Here is a 19,368-nt window from a genome sequence, read left to right as displayed (position 1 = left end):
ACAACAGAGCTATTTTATACTACATATATACCAATTAATGCCTTATAAAATAACAGCACTACTTCATACTACATATCTATGGATTTAAGCCTTATAAAACTATAGCGCTATTTCATACTACATATCTACTGATTAAAGCCTTATAAAACAACAGCGCTATTTCATACTACATATCAATTGATTAAAGCCTTATAAAACAACAGCGCTATTTCATACTACATATCTACCAATTAAAGCCTTATAAAACAATAGCGCTATTTCATACTACATATCTATGGAGTTAAGTCCTATAAAACAATAGTGCTATTTCATACTGCATATCTACTGATTAAAGCCTTATAAAACAATAGCGCTATTTCATATTACATATCTACTGACAGATGCCTTATAAAACAACAGCGCTATTTCATACTACATATCTACTGATTAATGCCTTATAAAACAACAGCACTATTTCATACTACATATCTACTGATTAATGCCTTATAAAACAACAGCGCAATTTCATACTACATATCTACTGATTAATGCCTTATAAAACAACAAAGCTATTTCATACTACATATATACCAATTAATACCTTATATAACAACAGCACTAATTCATACTACATATCTACCAATTAATGCCTTATAAAACAACAGAGCTATTTCATACTACATATCTACTGATTAATGTCTTATAAAACAACAGCGCAATTTCTTACTACATATCTACTGATTAATGCCTTGTAAAACAACAGCGCTATTTCAAACTACATATCTACCGATTAAAGCATTATAAAACAATAGCACTATTTCATACTACATATCTACTGATTAAAGTTTTATAAAGCAACAGTGCTAAGAACACTTGTACATCACACATCAGATTTAAACACATTGAAGGGCTAACACACCATATTTCTTTCTTAGATATCATTTAAAAGTACTGTGAGTTCTTACAAATATTAAAATTAAAATACAGTAGAAATGCTGATCCTAGGTTTTAGAGCTTTTAAAATTATACACAGTTCAGTATGACCACACATGTTGTTAAAAAGGACCATACTTTATTTGAAATTCCAAGTAGATGAGCGCTGTTGTTTAGGCAACAGAGGTGTATGCAGGAGGTTTTACAGACAATAAAAAATACTAAGATCAGGCACTTCTTAAAAATATTAGTAAAATAATTCTACTAAAAACAAAAGTACATATATACCAATTAATACCTTTAAAAACAACAGCACTATTTAATTCTACATATCTACCAATTAATGCCTTATAAAACAACAGAGCTATTTCATACTACATATCTACCAATTAAAGCCTTATAAAACAATAGAGCTATTTCATAGTACATATCTACCAATTAATGCCTTATAAAACAACAGAGCTATTTCATACTACATATCTACCAATTAAAGCCTTATAAAACAACAGAGCTATTTCATACTACATATCTACCAATTAATGCCTTATAAAACAACAGAGCTATTTCATACTACATATATACCAATTAATGCCTTATAAAACAACAGAGCTATTTCATACTACATATCTACCAATTAATGCCTTATAAAACAACAGCACTAATTCATACTACATATCTACTGATTAATGCCTTATAAAACAACATAGCTACTTCATACTACATATCTACCAATTAATGCCTTATAAAACAACAGAGCTATTTCATACTACATATCTACCAATTAATGCCTTATAAAACAACAGCACTAATTCATACTACATATCTACTGATTAATGCCTTATAAAACAACATAGCTACTTCATACTACATATCTACCAATTAATGTCTTATAAAACAACAGCACTACTTCATACTACATATCTACCAATTAATGCCTTATAAAGCAAAAGTGCTATTTCATATTACATATCTATGGATTTAAGCCTTATAAAACTGTAGCGCTATTTCATACTTTATATCTACTGATTAAAGCCTTATAAAACAACAACGCTATTTCATACTACATATCTACCAATTAATGCCTTATAAAACAACAGCACTAATTCATACTACATATCTACTGATTAATGCCTTATAAAACAACAGCGGTACTTCATACTTCGTCTACCAATTAATGCCTTATAAAACAACAGAGCTATTTCATTCTACATATCTACTGATTCATGCCTTATAAAACAACAGCACTATTTCATACTACATATCTACTGATTAATGCCTTATAAAACAACAGAGCTATTTCATACTACATATATACCAATTAATACCTTATAAAACAACAGCACTAATTCATACTACATATCTACCAATTAATACCTTATAAAACAACAGAGCTATTTCATACTACATATATACCAATTAATGCCTTATAAAATAACAGCACTACTTCATACTACATATCTATGGATTTAAGCCTTATAAAACTATAGCGCTATTTCATACTACATATCTACTGATTAAAGCCTTATAAAACAACAGCGCTATTTCATACTACATATCAATTGATTAAAGCCTTATAAAACAACAGCGCTATTTCATACTACATATCTACCAATTAAAGCCTTATAAAACAATAGCGCTATTTCATACTACATATCTATGGAGTTAAGTCCTATAAAACAATAGTGCTATTTCATACTGCATATCTACTGATTAAAGCCTTATAAAACAATAGCGCTATTTCATATTACATATCTACTGACAGATGCCTTATAAAACAACAGCGCTATTTCATACTACATATCTACTGATTAATGCCTTATAAAACAACAGCACTATTTCATACTACATATCTACTGATTATTGCCTTCCAAAACAACAGCACTATTTCATACTACATATCTACTGATTAATGCCTTATAAAACAACAAAGCTATTTCATACTACATATATACCAATTAATACCTTATAAAACAACAGCACTAATTCATACTACATATCTACCAATTAATGCCTTATAAAACAACACAGCTATTTCATACTGCATATCTACTGATTAATGCCTTATAAAACAACAGCGCTATTTCATACTACATATCTACTGATTAATGCCTTATAAAACAACAGCGCTATTTCAAACTACATATCTACCGATTAAAGCCTTATAAAACAATAGCGCTATTTCATACTACATATCTACTGATTAAAGTTTTATAAAGCAACAGTGCTAAGAACACTTGTACCTCATACATCAGATTTAAACACATTGAAGGGCTAGCACACCATATTTTTTTCTTAGGTATCATTTAAAAGTACTGTGATTTCTTACAAATATTAAAATTAAAATACAGTACAAACGCTGATCCTAGATTTTAGAGCTTTTAAAATTATACACAGTTCAGTCTGACCACACATGTTGTTAAAAAGGACCATACTTTATTTGAAATTCCAAGTAGATGAGCGCTGTTGTTTAGGCAACAGAGGTGTATGCAGGAGGTTTTACAGACAATAAAAAATACTTAGATCAGGCACTTCTTAAAAATATTAGTAAAATAATTCTACTAAAAACAAAAGGAATTGAAGAAATCCAAAAATACTGTAAACCACGACAGATGAACCAGCCAAATAATCCACAAAATTCTTTAATTCGATACGAAACCTCCTTTGGAAACACAATAAAACAAGCGCTTTCGCCTGATAAATATCAGGCTTTATCAAGATCCTTTCCTAACGGATGTGCACAGGCTTAAATAGTACCATAAATTAACAATTAAACAATTATTAACAGAAAATTAATCCATAAATTGGCTTTTAAAGTGCAAGTGCATTGTGTACTAAATAGAACATTTAAAAATATATATACTGTATTCCATGGTTACTTTGCAGACAGTTCAAGATTACTTAATTCCTTTTAAAACATTATTTAAAACATTGCTTGGAAATTGTTCAAAGATTATTTAAAAGTTATTTAGAAATTATTCAAAAGTAGTTTACCAGGGAAACTAGACACCATTTTATGCGTACCAAATTAATAGAGAATTTAAATAAAACTCAATTGCTATATTTATAAACCTCTCATAATAAATCTCACTGTCTACTGTGCATCTAAACTACCCAAAAACATTCAAAAACCATTAATAACCCACTCATACATAAAAATGTAAATGAAATAATAAATAATTAAATAAATGAATTATATGATAAAAAATTAATTACATGCTAAATAATTCATGTAAAACTACCCATGTAAAAATACTTTGAGCTGTAAACCTAACAATTGATAAAATGCTATTGAAATGAAACTATTAATCATACCATACTATCATATTATGTATAGACCTGTCCTTAATGTTAAAAAATGTCCATAATGTTGAGAAATTACTACAAAGTCAAAATCTTTGATTATGATTATACATGCAAATGCATTGAATTTGCGATTCAGCAAGCAGACAGGCATCCATGTTGGAGCCGTATCTGCAGCAGATATGTATCCGGTTAATAACCGTGTACATGTCTGCAAAAATCAAAACAGGGGCATGACAGCTCAAAGTAAAGCATGTATTATGTTTATTAGGCATGCCAATGGCCACAACTATGGTCATTAGCATGCAAAAATCAAATGTATTTTTTGGCCGATTTCTGCATTTAAGCGGAGCGCAGTGGTGCGTAAACGCGATTGTGCAGAAAATAAAAAAAATGTAGAAAGACAATTTTATGTGAAAGATTAATTTTGCCATTATAAGGGGCAGCAGGCAGACTCACAACAATAAGAGGTAACAGTGGCAGCTAAAGACATAGGCTCCAGTGTAGTGGTGTAACTAGGGACTAAAGCAGTGGGGTATGTAAATGAGCTAAATTTATTGAATAGCAAAATGGGAGACTGTGTCCGCAAGTACTTAACCATGTAGCAGCTATAATGCAGTGGTGTAAGTAGAAGAAACAGCTGACATGAGGAGGAGGTGTACACATTGGAGCTCTGTGGCTCCTATTTGCCCTCAGCTAAGCACAGCTAAGCAAGGGAACATGTCTGAGGCTGCTTAGCTTCTTCAAGAAATGACGAGCATGTTCGTGTCCAGAAGAGGGCCTTTTCTGCTCAGCAATGTTTACACTAGCTGAAACAGTTTGAGTGGTGCACCATGGGGCTTAAACACAGGGGAAATAGGAAAAAAAAAAGAAAATAGCAGAATAAAGGAAATGAACTACAAATCACTAATATGGACTCTGACACTCCCAGTGGCCCAATCAAACCCCTCAGTAATACAGCTGGCTGGTGGAATGTATCATAGTCAGCCAATCACACAGGCAGCATCTGCAGCACACCAGTATAAGGTATGCAAACACCTTTCAGTCTGTTTTTTCCTACAGACTCTGCACCATTGGTGTACACATTTGGGAATTCTAGCTGACAAAATGTTAGGGGCTGCTAATGCTTTGCTAAATCTGTATGTGCTACACACTGAGGGCAGTGATGAGGATAATGCTGACAACCAGCCCAGACCAAGGAGGAGGAGAAGAGTATTCAGACACAGGGTAACCTTCCGGGGGCTACATGATCTGGAGATACTAAAGCACTACAGGGTGGACAGGGACATACTTCAGCAACTCACTGAGTTCTGCCGGTGTCAGCTCACACCCAGAGCCAACAGAGGGGAACCCATCCCAGTTGAAACCAAGGTATGTGTAGCCTTAAGAATACTAGCTACAGGTACTTTCCAAAGAGCTAATGGGGACATCATGGGGGTCTTACAGGCATCTGCATCTAGGATACTCCACCAGTTCCTGGACATCATGCGAACACATGCCAATGAACATATTTATTTCCCCAGCACCCCTGAGGAGAGGACCAGCAATATGCATCTCTTCCACCATGTAGCAGACTACCCAGAGGTACTGGTTGCCATAGACTGCACTCACGTCCACATCAAAGCACCACCTTGTGAAGACGGTAGAGTGTATGTCAACTGCAAGGTCTATCACTCCATCATCTGTCAGGTTGTGTGCAATGCCCAGGGCATTATCATCAATGTGTGTGCTGGCAGCCCTGGCAGTTATCATGACTCCCACATCTAGCATGCCTCACAGCTGTACCAGGCATTTGCCTGTGGGGACATCCCCCTTGTGGGGGATGCTGGCTATGCACTGGAACTGTAGATGATGACACCCATCAGAAATGCACACACATACACTGAAGGATGCCATAATGAGGCACAAGCACAAACTAGCAACATTAAAGAGCATGTGTTTGGGATGCTCAAGTCATGGATCCACTGCCTTGACATATCTGGTGTAGCCTTGCAGTACTCTCCAGCCACATGTGCACACATGTGCACACATGTTCATAGTATGTGCCATGCTGCACAATATGATCCTGTGGAAACAGCTGCGGGGAAGGAGCACACAGACACCCACCATTGCCAAGGCCTCCACAGCACAGGGGGACTCGGAGGAGGTAACCCCCCCGAACCTGCCCCAGTAGGCAGACATAGGTGTGCCCAGTATGCCCTGGGCTTGGCAAAGAGGCAATGCATAGCACATACACTGACAACCTAGGGACCCAGGGACACCTCTCTCTGACTTGCACACACAGTAACATGGATGCCATACACATCACACTACCTGTACCTTGCCATGTATAGGCTGTGTATTGTATGCATCCAACAGAGTCAGCCCTCAAGCACCATCCTCTCAACTGCCGCAGGCACAAGGTAAGTCATAGTTCTTAACAATAGATGAATGTAGTAGTACATTTTGGTAGTATATCTCAGGTACTGCTGCATGTATGAAAGGGAGTGGGGTGGCCTACTGGTATAGCAGCAGACAGCTATGTGGAATCACATGAAATGTCTGCCCAATACTGGCTTCTGTAGAGTATGTAGTAGTCACCTAGCTGACAAAACTCACTGCAGTGTAAGTGGGGAACAAATAAACTGGGGGGGTCATAGGTCACATGCATGGTTTTCAATGTTGTGGTCCCATACTCACCCCTCAGCGTCTCTCGCCAAGTCAGCCATAGAAATCCATTAAGAAATGTCTGGCAAAGGCCTACAAATAGGGACAATGATGAAATAGTTCTCTGACACACTTACACAGCGATATCACAACAGGTCTTGCAGTTGCATGAAGTCTCTGAAGGGTAGGAAGTCTGAAACCCAAATGCCTGCCATTACATCTTAAACTTCAGTCTTATATGCCAGTATTCTCCAAAGACAGGCACAACACTATGCTAAATGGAGTCAAAAAGTAAAGCCAACATCTGCACAGTCTGTGCAAATGTGTACAGTTGACAAGTATGCCCCCCCAGCAATACACCCATGTTCCCATAGAAATGCAGTGACATGTATGTTTGTAGGGCAATAGCAGCAGAGCACACATTCCCAGGGCTGTCCCAATCAACTTGATAACCTGTTGCATGTCCACAATATGCAGGGGTCAATGAGCTATGTATATGCATGGTTAATGCTGTCAGGAAGTGGGCAGCACTTACACTTGGCTGTAGTTGCTTAGTGGCCTAGGTACAGTACTGTGGTTGACAGGGTCCATGTTCCAAGACTTTCTGTGCCAACTATTTTGCATATCAGCTACACCTACAATAGGATATGTACACACTGTCCAGAAGTCAATATCCATTAGTGCAGGAAAGATGGACAAGTCAGGGACAGAAGGCCACACATATGGACAGTACACAGCTCAGAGTAACCTACACAGTGCCTAGCATACCTGTCAATTGTACAGAATTTTGCAGGATGTCCAGAGTTTTGCATCATAAGTTTGCTGCTTGTCATGAAATTGTGGTTTTCTGGCAAATCATTTGCAAACCATGAAAGACAAAAGTCAGAAAATAATGAACAGATGTTAGTTTCAGAATTCATAGCCTTTAGAAAAATGTATGCTAATGCAAAACCTGTTATTTTAGCAGCTGTCTATGTTTGTAAGGGCAATATTTAACACCTGTCCCTATTTTTGGCCCTTTGTCACACAATTATTTACTGCTTTCCACAGATTTCTGGCTCTAACAGGCTGAGAGGTATGTTGCCTAGTAGGACAGCAGGTACCTGAAAGTTACTTTGCTGTCAGGTTATGAATGGCTGCCACCTTGCTGTGTCAGCACTGACAAAAAGTCCCTGGTCACCATCCGTACTTCTGGAATTGCAGGCTCTCACAGAAGGATCAGAGGAATGCCACGTATATCTGTTCTGCTTGTCCTAACATTGCATTTGCCTGCTAATTGCTAAACTATTTGCAAAACAAGAAAAGTTCATGTCAAAACATCAGTGGCAGACAGTGGAGAAGCAGACATCATACCTGCAAGAAAAAGCAAGCAAATACCAAACTGGTCCCCCAACTGTCTATGTTTGGCAGAGCATTATTAACCCCATTCTCATCCTATACCTATTTACAACTCAGCAAGCTTCCAAATTGCACTATACATAATTTTTTTCCCCAATGAAACTTCATTAATATTACTAAATTATATACAAATATTTATATGGACATGTTTGTCAAAACACTTCTGTACATGCTTTTCAAAATACTTTTGTAAAGCTTTTTTTTACATGTTCATGTTTGATAACACTTGTATAAACTAATGCTTCTTTACATGTTTATGTTTATTAACACTTGTGTAAGCTTTTAGCTACATTAGTAACTGTGGAGATGTCCTTCATGGATGCATCTGCAGTCATAACAACTGGGTTGTCCTGTCGTCAGGCAGCCCTTCAGTCGGCCGGATTCCAAAGTCTGGGTCCGCTCGCTGATGTCGCACTTCACCCGACGTCATCTCTGCTGGTCTTCGGTATAAAAGCATCAGCCGACGCCATTTTCTTCAGTCTTTCTTGCCGCTGCGCTCAAGCAGAAGCTGTTTGCAAGTGCCGGTCGGTCAGATCCAGAGATTCCTACTACCGAATACTACTTCGAAGACTTCTAAAAAGCTAAGTACCCCGTTGGGGACCTTTTCTTGCCTCAGCCGATGTCAGAAAAAGTAAACAATTGTTTAACTTGTGGGAAACAAATACCTCATAAGGATTTCCACTCTTACTGCCTACCTTGTTTAGGCCCAGACCACGACGTAGCTGCCTGTTCAGCCTGTGCTTCCTTCAACCGACGAACGCTTAGGCGTCGGTCGGAGTTTGCTGAACAGTTTTTCGCTCCGATTTTGCGTACATTATGCCGCCGGATCATCCGACTACCCAAATAATTAAAAACGCAGAAAAGACCGACACTCGCGGTCCGCGGTTTCGGCCGAAACCACGAATAAGCAAACCGCGAGTGTCTCGGTTTCGGCCGAAACCGAGAAAACCGGTCATTCTTCAGCCGAATCCATGACTACTACCGAGGCTCCTGCTACTACAGTTGAATTGGCCTCCGAAATTTTACCTACTACTGCGGCTTCTAGTGAATTATCTAACACCATCCCTTTGGATGTTTCTACCCCAGCACGTGGTGCTGCTAGGCCTCCTGCAGCCATGTCTATCAAGGCCTTTGCCAGGGCCAAGGCAGCAAAAACTGTTAGTACAGTTCCTGCTAAGGCCCCCTCTCACAGACACCCTTCTAGCTCTCAAATGCTTACTCTGGCAGAGGATTTGATTTCCTTAATTAGGATTAGGAGATCCCAATCACACCCAGACAGGGCCTCTCAGCCTCCAGAAAAGAGACCTAGAACAGAGCCACCCCAGCAGGAAGGCTCTGATGATTCTTCGGAGGACTCAGACACTACAGAACAGCCAGAGGCTCCTTTGTCCACTTATGAAGACTCCGATGTTGATGATTCCATTCCATCTGTCTCTCCACCAGAGGAATTCTCCTTTGGGGAAACCTTGCATGCCATGAGAGAACAATTCCAATGGCAAGGACAGGATTTCTCAGACTCAAGAAAAAGGCTTAGAACCTTTCTACACCTGCCACAACACAGGCCCTTAGCTATACCTCCAGTTTTGCCTGTTGTGGATGATGCATTTAATGATGTTTGCACTGCACCTGACTCCTTACCCCAGCCCCTGCCAAACCAGACAGATTTTACAGGGTACCTAACACTCATCACCACCTTTACAAGGCCCCACTTGCAGACCCTGAGACTATTTCCCAGGGGCCTAAGGCAGTAGCCTCTACCTCTACAAAAAACCCTCTCCCTTCTGAAAGGGAAGCCAGGTCATTAGACAGATGGGGCAAAAAAGTTTACACATCTGCCACTCTCTCAGCTAGAGCTTTAAACTGTCAGTTTCACATGATTCAATACCAAGAGTTTATGCTTGATCAGTTGTCTAAGAAACTTTCCTCTGAAGAATCCTTAGATAAGAAATATGTATTAGAAATGGTGAATAACATACAGCAGGTTAGTAACCATTCTTTGAAATGTGGCTATGATGCACTGGAGGCTTCATTTAGATCAGCCATGACTGGCACAGTGATAAGAAGGCATGCATGGCTGAAAGAGCAAGTCCTGCCGGATCATGTAAAAGCAAAGTTGTTAGATGCTCCTATGGATAAGGACAATCTATTTGGTACCTCTGCTCAACAGGTAATGAAGAAAATGGAAGAGAAGGCAAAATCTGTACAAACAGTTAAGGATTTCTTACAGGTTCAGCCACCTCGGTTTAGCAGAAACTGGCCTGCCAAAAATTGGTCCTTTCCAGACTCCTCAAAGACCCAAAGAGGCAGGTATAGACGCTCTAGAGGCAGAAACCAATCCAGAGGCAGTGCCTACAGAGGACGACAGTGGCAAGGTAATAACCAGAGAGGCACGGACACAACCACTGCCACTGCAACAGGACAATCACAGTGACTTGGCTCTGACACCGCCTACCAGAGAGCAAATAGCAGCTCCTTTAGGCGGAAAGCTAGCCTTATTTTCACAAAATTGGCACTATATCACAAAAGACAAGTGGATTTTAAAAACCATAGACCAAGGCTACAGGTTCCACTTCCACACCTTTCCAGTAAACAGAGGAATGCCAAATTTACCTCCAACTCAAAAAACAGAAGCTCTAAACCAGGTAATTCAGCTAACCAACATGAGAGCTGTGGAGAGAGTACCAGTAAATCAACAGGGCAAAGGATTTTACTCCAGACTCTTTCTAGTCCCAAGAAAAGAAAAAACTTGGAGACCCATTCTCGATCTGTCCATCTTAAACACATACATCATCGTCCCAAAATTCAAAATGCTGACCTTACAGCAACTTCTTCCCATGCTGGGCAAGGAGTGTTGGCTGGTGACTCTAGACCTCAAGGAGGCATACCTGCACGTCCCCATTCGACCAATTTGCAGAAGATACCTCAGATTCCTTGCAGGTTCAGAGCATTATTAATTCTCAGCATTGCCCTTTGGCTTATCTACTGCGCCCAGAGTATTCACAAAATGCCTGGCATCAGTAATTGCTCATTGCAGGCTACAGGGAATCCAAATCTATCCATACCTGGACGATTGCCTGCTACAAGCGGACAACAAAGACAAGCTGACAACAGATTTACAAAGGGTCATTTACTTGTTACAAGCCCTGGGATACACAGTCAATTTAAAAAAGTCAAGGCTGATTCCATCCCAGACAAGAACATTCTTGGGTGCAGAATTGGATACAGTAAAACAAATGGCATTCCTGACTGCAGAAAAACAAGAGCAACTTCCTCATTACTTCTTGGCATTAACAAAGCAGAACAAACTAACAGCAAGAAAAATACTGCAGGCCTTGGGTTTCATGGCATCATGCATAATCCTGATTCCTCATGCCAGACTACATATGAGAAAGCTACAGTGGTACCTAAAAAACTTATGGTCTCAACACAGTCACAGCCTAGAAACCGAAATACCACTAATCCCATGCCTGAAACAAGAGTTCCTATGGTGGGCCCAAGCATGCCAGGCAAACCTAGGCTTGCCCTTCCACAAAGGTCAAGCGAACCAGATCATCACAGACGCCTCAGACCTAGGTTGGGGGGCACACATGTTGGACAAATGCATACAAGGATTGTGGACTCCAGACCAGCTGCACCTGCACATAAACCAAAAGGAAATGCTGGCAGTACACCTAGAAATCCAGAAATTCAAGCCTTTCCTAAAAGAAGGTCATTTATTGATAAGGACAGACAACACCACAGTCATGTGGTATATCAACAAGCAAGGGGGCACTCATTCTTACCCCCTATGCAGAATGACTCTGGACCTTTGGAACATGGCACTGAACTACAACATCCAGTTACAGGCAACCTTTGTGCCAGGAAAAGAAAATACACTAGCAGATATGTTAAGCAGAACCACATCGAATGCTCACGAATGGATGCTGCACCTGGACATCTTCAAGGCCATCACAAGAAAATGGGGAATGCCACAAATAGACCTGTTCGCATCCCCACTCAACCACCAACTCAGGAAATTCTGCACAAGGACGTGCCACCCTCTTGCATGGAAGGTGGACTCCCTTTCCTTCAGTTGGAAAGGCCTGACAGCTTATGCCTTCCCACCTCTTCCTTTGATGCACAAGGTACTGCTGAAAATCAAAGAGGAACAACCAAGGATAATTCTGATAGCTCCAAATTGGCCAAGACAACACTGGTATCCCTTGCTCAGGAGCATGTCTCAGGGGAGAATGTGGCCAATACCCCTGATACCCTTGATGTTAACTCAGAACCAATACAACATCCTGCATCCAAACCTAAAAACTTTACAACTGACTGCCTGGAACATCACTTAAGAGCAACTAACCCAGATTTATCCCAAAGGGTTAAAGACATCATACTTGAAGCCCGCAGACCTTCAACAAGAAGGAACTATGCAGGAAAATGGAAAAGGTTTGCCACTTGGAGTGCTGAAAAAGGAAAAGATGTGTCAAACATAGACATTGCTAACATCCTGGAGTACTTGGCAGAGCTTCTACACACAGGTCTGTCCTATTCCTCCATCAAGATACATGCATCAGCTATTTCGGCAGAATACAGCTATGATCCGCCTGTCTACTCACACCCTCTACTCAGGCAATTCCTTAGAGGAATCAAGAATGTAAAACTTCCTAGGAAACCACCACTGCCAGCATGGGACTTAAATTTTGTACTAGAAAAATTGACACTCCCACCATTTGAACCAGCAGGAACAGCGGATCTTCAACACCTGTCATGGAAAACTGCTTTCCTTCTGGCAATTACTTCAGCAAGAAGGGTTTCAGAACTCCAGGCCTTAATGGCAGTACAACCCTTCCTGATCTTCCATCAAGATAGAGTCTCCATGAGAACTAATCCTACATTTATGCCAAAGGTGGTATCCAGAGTGTCCTTAAACCAGGCAATCCACCTACCTACCTTCTTTCCCAACCCACAGAACAGGGGGGAAAGACTACTGCATACTTTGGATGTACATAGACAGTTACGCTACTACCTGGACAGAACCAAAGGAAACAGAAAGACTGACCAGCTGTTAGTGGCCTATGCACCAGGAAGGGAAGGAAAAGCAATTTCCAAACAAACAATCTCCAAATGGATAGGAAATTGCATAAGATCCTGTTACTCCTACCATGGAAAACCAATGCCACAGAACATAAGACCTCACTCAACAAGAGCTACAGCCACTACCACAGCATTCTTACGAGGAGTGGCAACCAAGGACATTATTGAGGCCGCTACTTGGACCTCCGTGCATACATTTGCCAAGCATTACAATTTACCTCTATATTCCAGATCCCGAGCAGGGTTTGCCACTGCTGTACTGCAAGGGATCCTAACTACACCATAATTTTTATTTTTTCTTCCTCCACCCCTAGTTTAGCTATGGTATTCTACCCAGTTGTTATGACTGCAGATGCATCCATGAAGGACATAGTACAGTTTTGTACCTACCATAAATGTAGATGTCCGAACTGGATAGCATCTGCAGTCAGGATTACCCACCCTCCTTCCCCTCTGTGGTACTCCTAGGGTATTTACACTCCTAATAGCTAGCTGGGGGGGAGTCTCTTATGGTGTATTTGTTTGTATATATGTACATACATGCTTATTTTTTGTACATGCCTTCTACCTTGTCTGCATACATTGGCATTTATCCAAATTTTAGCCTTCCAAGAGGGCAACTGGCATCTGGGGCAAGAAACACTGAAGAAAATGGCATCGGCTGATGCTTTTATACCCGAAGACCAGCAGAGATGACGTCGGGTGAAGTGCGACATCAGCCGAAGCCGGACCCAGACTTTGGAATCCAGCCGACTGAAGGGCTGCCTGACGACAGGACAACCCAGTTGTTATGACTGCAGATGCTATCCAGTTCGGACATCTACATTTATGGTAGGTACAAAACTGTACTTTTTTTCTCCCTGGGCCTCCGTTGAAAATGGGTCTGATTAGACTAAGTTGGACTTTCCGGGTAAACAAATGGAAATAAATAAATAAATAACACCCTGTCCTCATTGTGTAGGCCTGTGTCTGACTGTCATATATGGGCTTATACAGAGGTCATTTTGTGACAGGTTGACAGCTAGAGCCAACATGTAGCCTCATAATAGCATAGCAACACAAACCGTCTGAGGACCACAGCAGACGTAGTGGTGCAATGATGGACAACCTGCTAAACAGGTACACTCAGAGGTGTGAAGTCTATAACCCTGTATGTGATGTTATGACATCTAGCCCATTCACACCACAAACACAAATACATAACAGCAGCCACTGTGGCCAAAGCCTGTGACTGGTCTACAGAAGGACAAAGAGACACACATAAGGGGAAAGGGGACCACTGGCCAGACAAATGGAAAATGTGCACACCTGAACAAATTGTCCAGTAACATAGGTACCCTGTAGGGTATGGAGTCAGTAAACATCACCCACAACTACACAACACACACCCACGTAAGTGGAGGTTATCAACAAAACAAAAACATAAACAAAGGCCACCTCAGAGGCAAAAACACATGGGAACTCCACAAACCTACACACCACAGAACATGCATAGTCCATATACCAGTGTCTTGCAACCACTAAGGCCTTACCATAAATCCAACATATTACTCATAGGAGACTCCTTCGGGACACACACAGATGTGCCTCTAACCAGGCTGGTTAAGGAGAAAGTCACACATGCACTCATTTCACTTCACAACAGGTACTGTTATCACTCTGGCCTAGTCCATGGCGGTATGAACAATGTCAGATGTACCTCCCTGGAGTATAAGAAGACAGACATATTCAGCTTGCTGAATATGTGTCCCATGCAGGTATGTCCCTAGGCTTAAGCAGCATTCTACCATCACATAGAATGATGGCCCAATACAAACAGAAAATGACTGTGAGTAACACTTGGCTTACTTACTTGTGTCATCCCAGGGGGGATCCACTGCCTGGCAGCCTGGGAACATATGACTGACAGACCATGCTTCTTTGCTAGAGAACACCTGCATCTGTCTCACTTGGCCTTCAGGTCTCTGGCAAAAGTCCTTGCCTCCCCCATAGTGCCTTTTTAGGGAAAGTCATTGGGTCAATACTACCACCATATAACACTCAACAAAATGCAAAGCAAAGGCCATGCTGCTAAATGCTAGGAGTCTAAACAGGAAAATGTACTCATTGCAAGCATTTGTAACCCTGGCAGATAGTGACATTTGTGCACTCACAGAAACCTGGGCCACAGCTGCAGGGAGCCACCCATCCTTACCTGATCACTCATCCTATCACACAGCCAGACCCCAAAATGTGCACAGGAAAGCCAAAGGAGGTGGGGTATAAAGATATATTAGACAGACGCACACCTCCATGCCCATCAAACAGTCTGACACACACAAGATACTCGAATCGTGGCAGAGTGGAGTCAACCGATGACAAGACCCCTATGCAAATTATAGGTAGCTACAGGCAAACAAATCTGACTCAGGATACTCATCCCACATATCTGTCCCTCTACAAATCTATCAAGATTCAACCTGTTACCCTGACCCTGGATGATTTATATTAACCAACCACTGATTTGAAGACCGACTATGCCAGAACAGAAATGCACAGAGATTCCCCCATCTTATCAATGCTAAATCTTTAGGACAGGTACTTGATACCCACACAAGATGTGATACATATATCAGACTGGGCAGTAGCCAACATGATTAACCACTGCAGCACCCCTATGGTATCATCCTCCCTGGCAAGATCCGGCAAAACAGCTGTCACGCTCGATATCACCTGTTCTCCTGACCCCTCTAGCCATGGTAAAATGAAAATGTCTCCTTAGCTGAGCACAACCACCACAGTGATAGTATAAACAGCTGAACAGCCCCCTACTCCACTGGAGAAACAGGCACCAATTTCCATATATGCACAAAAGTACTATACCAGCATATATATACAGATGCATGGAATCTTCTTTGAGACAGCCAACAAAGGCATGGATAAGGGAAAGATGGTGGAGTCCGGCCACCTTGACTTGGCCAAAGCCTTACACACTATTCCCCACTGGCCCATAGTAATGAACTCTGTCAACTAGGCAGCAATCCATATGTTATCAGATGGGTAGCAAACTGGTTCATTGATAAAACCCACATGATCATAACAGAGGTAGCCAACCCAAGCAGTACACCTGTAATTAGTGGCATACCCCAGGGATCAGTCTTGGGGCCTCTGGTATACGGGATATACTTCCCTGAGGAGTAGGCCAAAAACACTGGCCTATGGCTGACCAAGTTGGCAGGTGACCACAAGCTGGGAACAGTCATCAATACCCAAAGTGATGTGGATGTCCTACAACAGGGTCTCAACAAAACAAATGACTGCTGCTGGAAGCATGGCCTCAAGCTGAATGCCTGCAGATGCAGCATCATCCCTGTTGGAGAGACTGATGTCCCCGCATATTATCACATTAACAACAATATCCTACATACACAATCAGTACTGAGGCATTTAGCCACCCAGGTTGATAGCAACCTGATGTCTGTGCACCATGTCGCTTCCATTATACAGAAAGCTTCATAGATGGCCAAATCAAAAGTAAGGGTATCTCATCCAAGGACAAAGAGGTCATAAGATCCATAAGATCCATGTATGCTAAGCTTATAAGTCCAATTATTTTGTACAATGCCTCCTTCGGCATGTTCCTCATAAAGCACATGCAGCAGCTGGAGAGACCACAGAGGTTCCTCACCGGGAGATTCCAGGACCTGAAACACCTACCCTATACAGAAAGGCTAACAGCACTGTCCCTCTACTCAGTGACATCAATAGGGCTTGTTGGTGTGAGAGATACATGTTCCACACACTGCCCCATCTGTGGACAATACTCCCTGTCTACATCAAGCCGAGTGCCACAATACCCCTTGTGAAGTGCTCCCTGTATAAGTGCATGGGAAACAGAAAATACAGTCCTGTGATTCCACCTGTGTCTCTGCTGGACAAGGGCTCTGGGTGCTGACATGGTTTAACATTGGCTACACTCTCATTTGCGAGGGTTTTAAGGGTTTCAGGTCCATTAGCCTAGTAACCTCATATCAACCTATCAACCAATAAACAAATGTCTGTCAGTGGTTCACCACATTACTCTGTACTGCTCTCCCACTGACATAACTGAAAATCACAGTGCTATGTGAAATATACCACACATATGATGGACATCTCTGCTCAGTAGAATGCACTCTGTACCCACACCAGGATATGGCTTTTCAGTTAAGAAGAATACCACACAAGCAAGAGATCCCCAGCCAATATATCACTGAGGTGCTGGACTGTTTACACATCTTCATCAGGCAATTGGCTGTAGCCACACCTTTCAACTGGCTGGATTGGGCAAGAATGTCCCTAGTTTGGCTCAATATTTCAGTCTGTGCATCATACATTTTGTATATCCCAGCTAACTCATTGTGATGATCTGAGGATATCTGTCAGTAAGTAATGACACAATACATTTCAATGTCAGAGGGCAAATATATCAGAAGATGTCTGCTAAAACAAACCCTGTTACTCTAGCAACTTTCTACATTAATAAGAGCAATATTTACAGTATCTCCCTATGTTTGGACCATTGTCCCCTCATTTTGGCAGGCTTACCCCAGATTTCTTGGGCTAACAGGTTACCAGGTATGGCTGTAGCACACAAAACACTAGACCGGAGTACAACTATCTCTGGAATGAAATCACACTCTTACTATAGAAGGTCATACTGGGCATGCTCATACACTTAGGGAATTACAGCCCATGTCTAAACCCACATTGGAGTATATAACTGTATAGTTCATAGAAGTGTTTGCATATAGATAGCTCTGTACACCTTAACTGTCTCTACCCACACCCGTTGGACAGGATTACCCTCAACCAGCTGTAGGTATCCCATATGTGATATAGCTGCATCTGTTGCATGTGATACACAGACACACACAACATATAGCAATACTTCAAGCATACACACACATAGACATGGGGAAGAAAGAGAGAGACAGTGATAGAGAGAGAGAGACACAGGGAGACACACACAGAGTGAGTCATAGACAAGGATACCTGAAAGGCATAGACTGATGTCCTGCTGCAGACAGTTGCCTACCAGTTGCAACCAGTCACATGTGCCAGCATGAAGGTGAGCCTCATTGTATAATAGTACTGAGGTAGGGGGTTGCAATATCAACTCACCCCCTTTGTGTGCATACGTCAATACACATCCAAAGGCCCTACTGTACAGGATCTGCTGATGTCATTCACCTTAGATGTACCTTTAGACACTTATCAGCCCTATAAGCTCGGTAGTGCATGTGATAACTGTGTAATGCTATAGTACAAATGACTAGATAGGTATGGGTTCTAATCTCAGTCTTGGAAAATGTAAGTGTGTGTGTGTTTATAAGTTAAAGATTTTTAGGCCATTCCCACCCAGTACGCTGCCCATTGCCCAGCTTTACAAGAGCTGCTGATGTCATTCACCTTAGAAGTACCTCTGGACAACCTGCAGCCTTATAAGCTCCGTGGACTGTGCAATAACCGCATAACACTGTAGTACAGATGACTAGAGAGGTAGGGGTTCTAATCTCAGTTGTTGCTAATACGTGTGTATGTGTGTGTGTGTGTGTGTGTGTGTGTGTGTGTGTGTGTGTGTGTGTGTGTATGTGTGTGTGTGTGTGTGTGTGTATGTATAAGTACTTTTAAGTGTGTATGTTTGTAGGTTAAATTATTTTGAGGCCTTTCCCACCCAATACACTTCCCATTTCTCTACTTTACAGGGTCTGCTGATGTCATTCACCTTAGAAGTACCTGTATATATTTTTCAGCCCTATAAGCTCAGTGGCATGTAAAATAACTGCGTAATACTATAATACAAACAATTACATAGGTAAGGGTTCTAATCTCAATACTGGCAGCTGTGGTACTGTGTGTGTTTGTGTGTGAAGCATTTCCCCTGTGTGTGCTGGTTATACTATTTTAAGGCTTGTAGACCCCTCCCCATGGCATTACTTTAAAGAGCCAGTGAATGGCATATGTCTTACATTCAGCATGTTAAACTATACAGCTCATACTAGTCATCTGTAC

The sequence above is a fragment of the Protopterus annectens genome, chromosome 2.part1 (assembly GCF_019279795.1).
Source record: "Protopterus annectens isolate FY-2018-M chromosome 2.part1, PAN1.0, whole genome shotgun sequence".
In the NCBI taxonomy this organism is placed as follows: domain Eukaryota; kingdom Metazoa; phylum Chordata; order Ceratodontiformes; family Protopteridae; genus Protopterus; species Protopterus annectens.
This window is presented reverse-complemented; position numbering follows the sequence as displayed.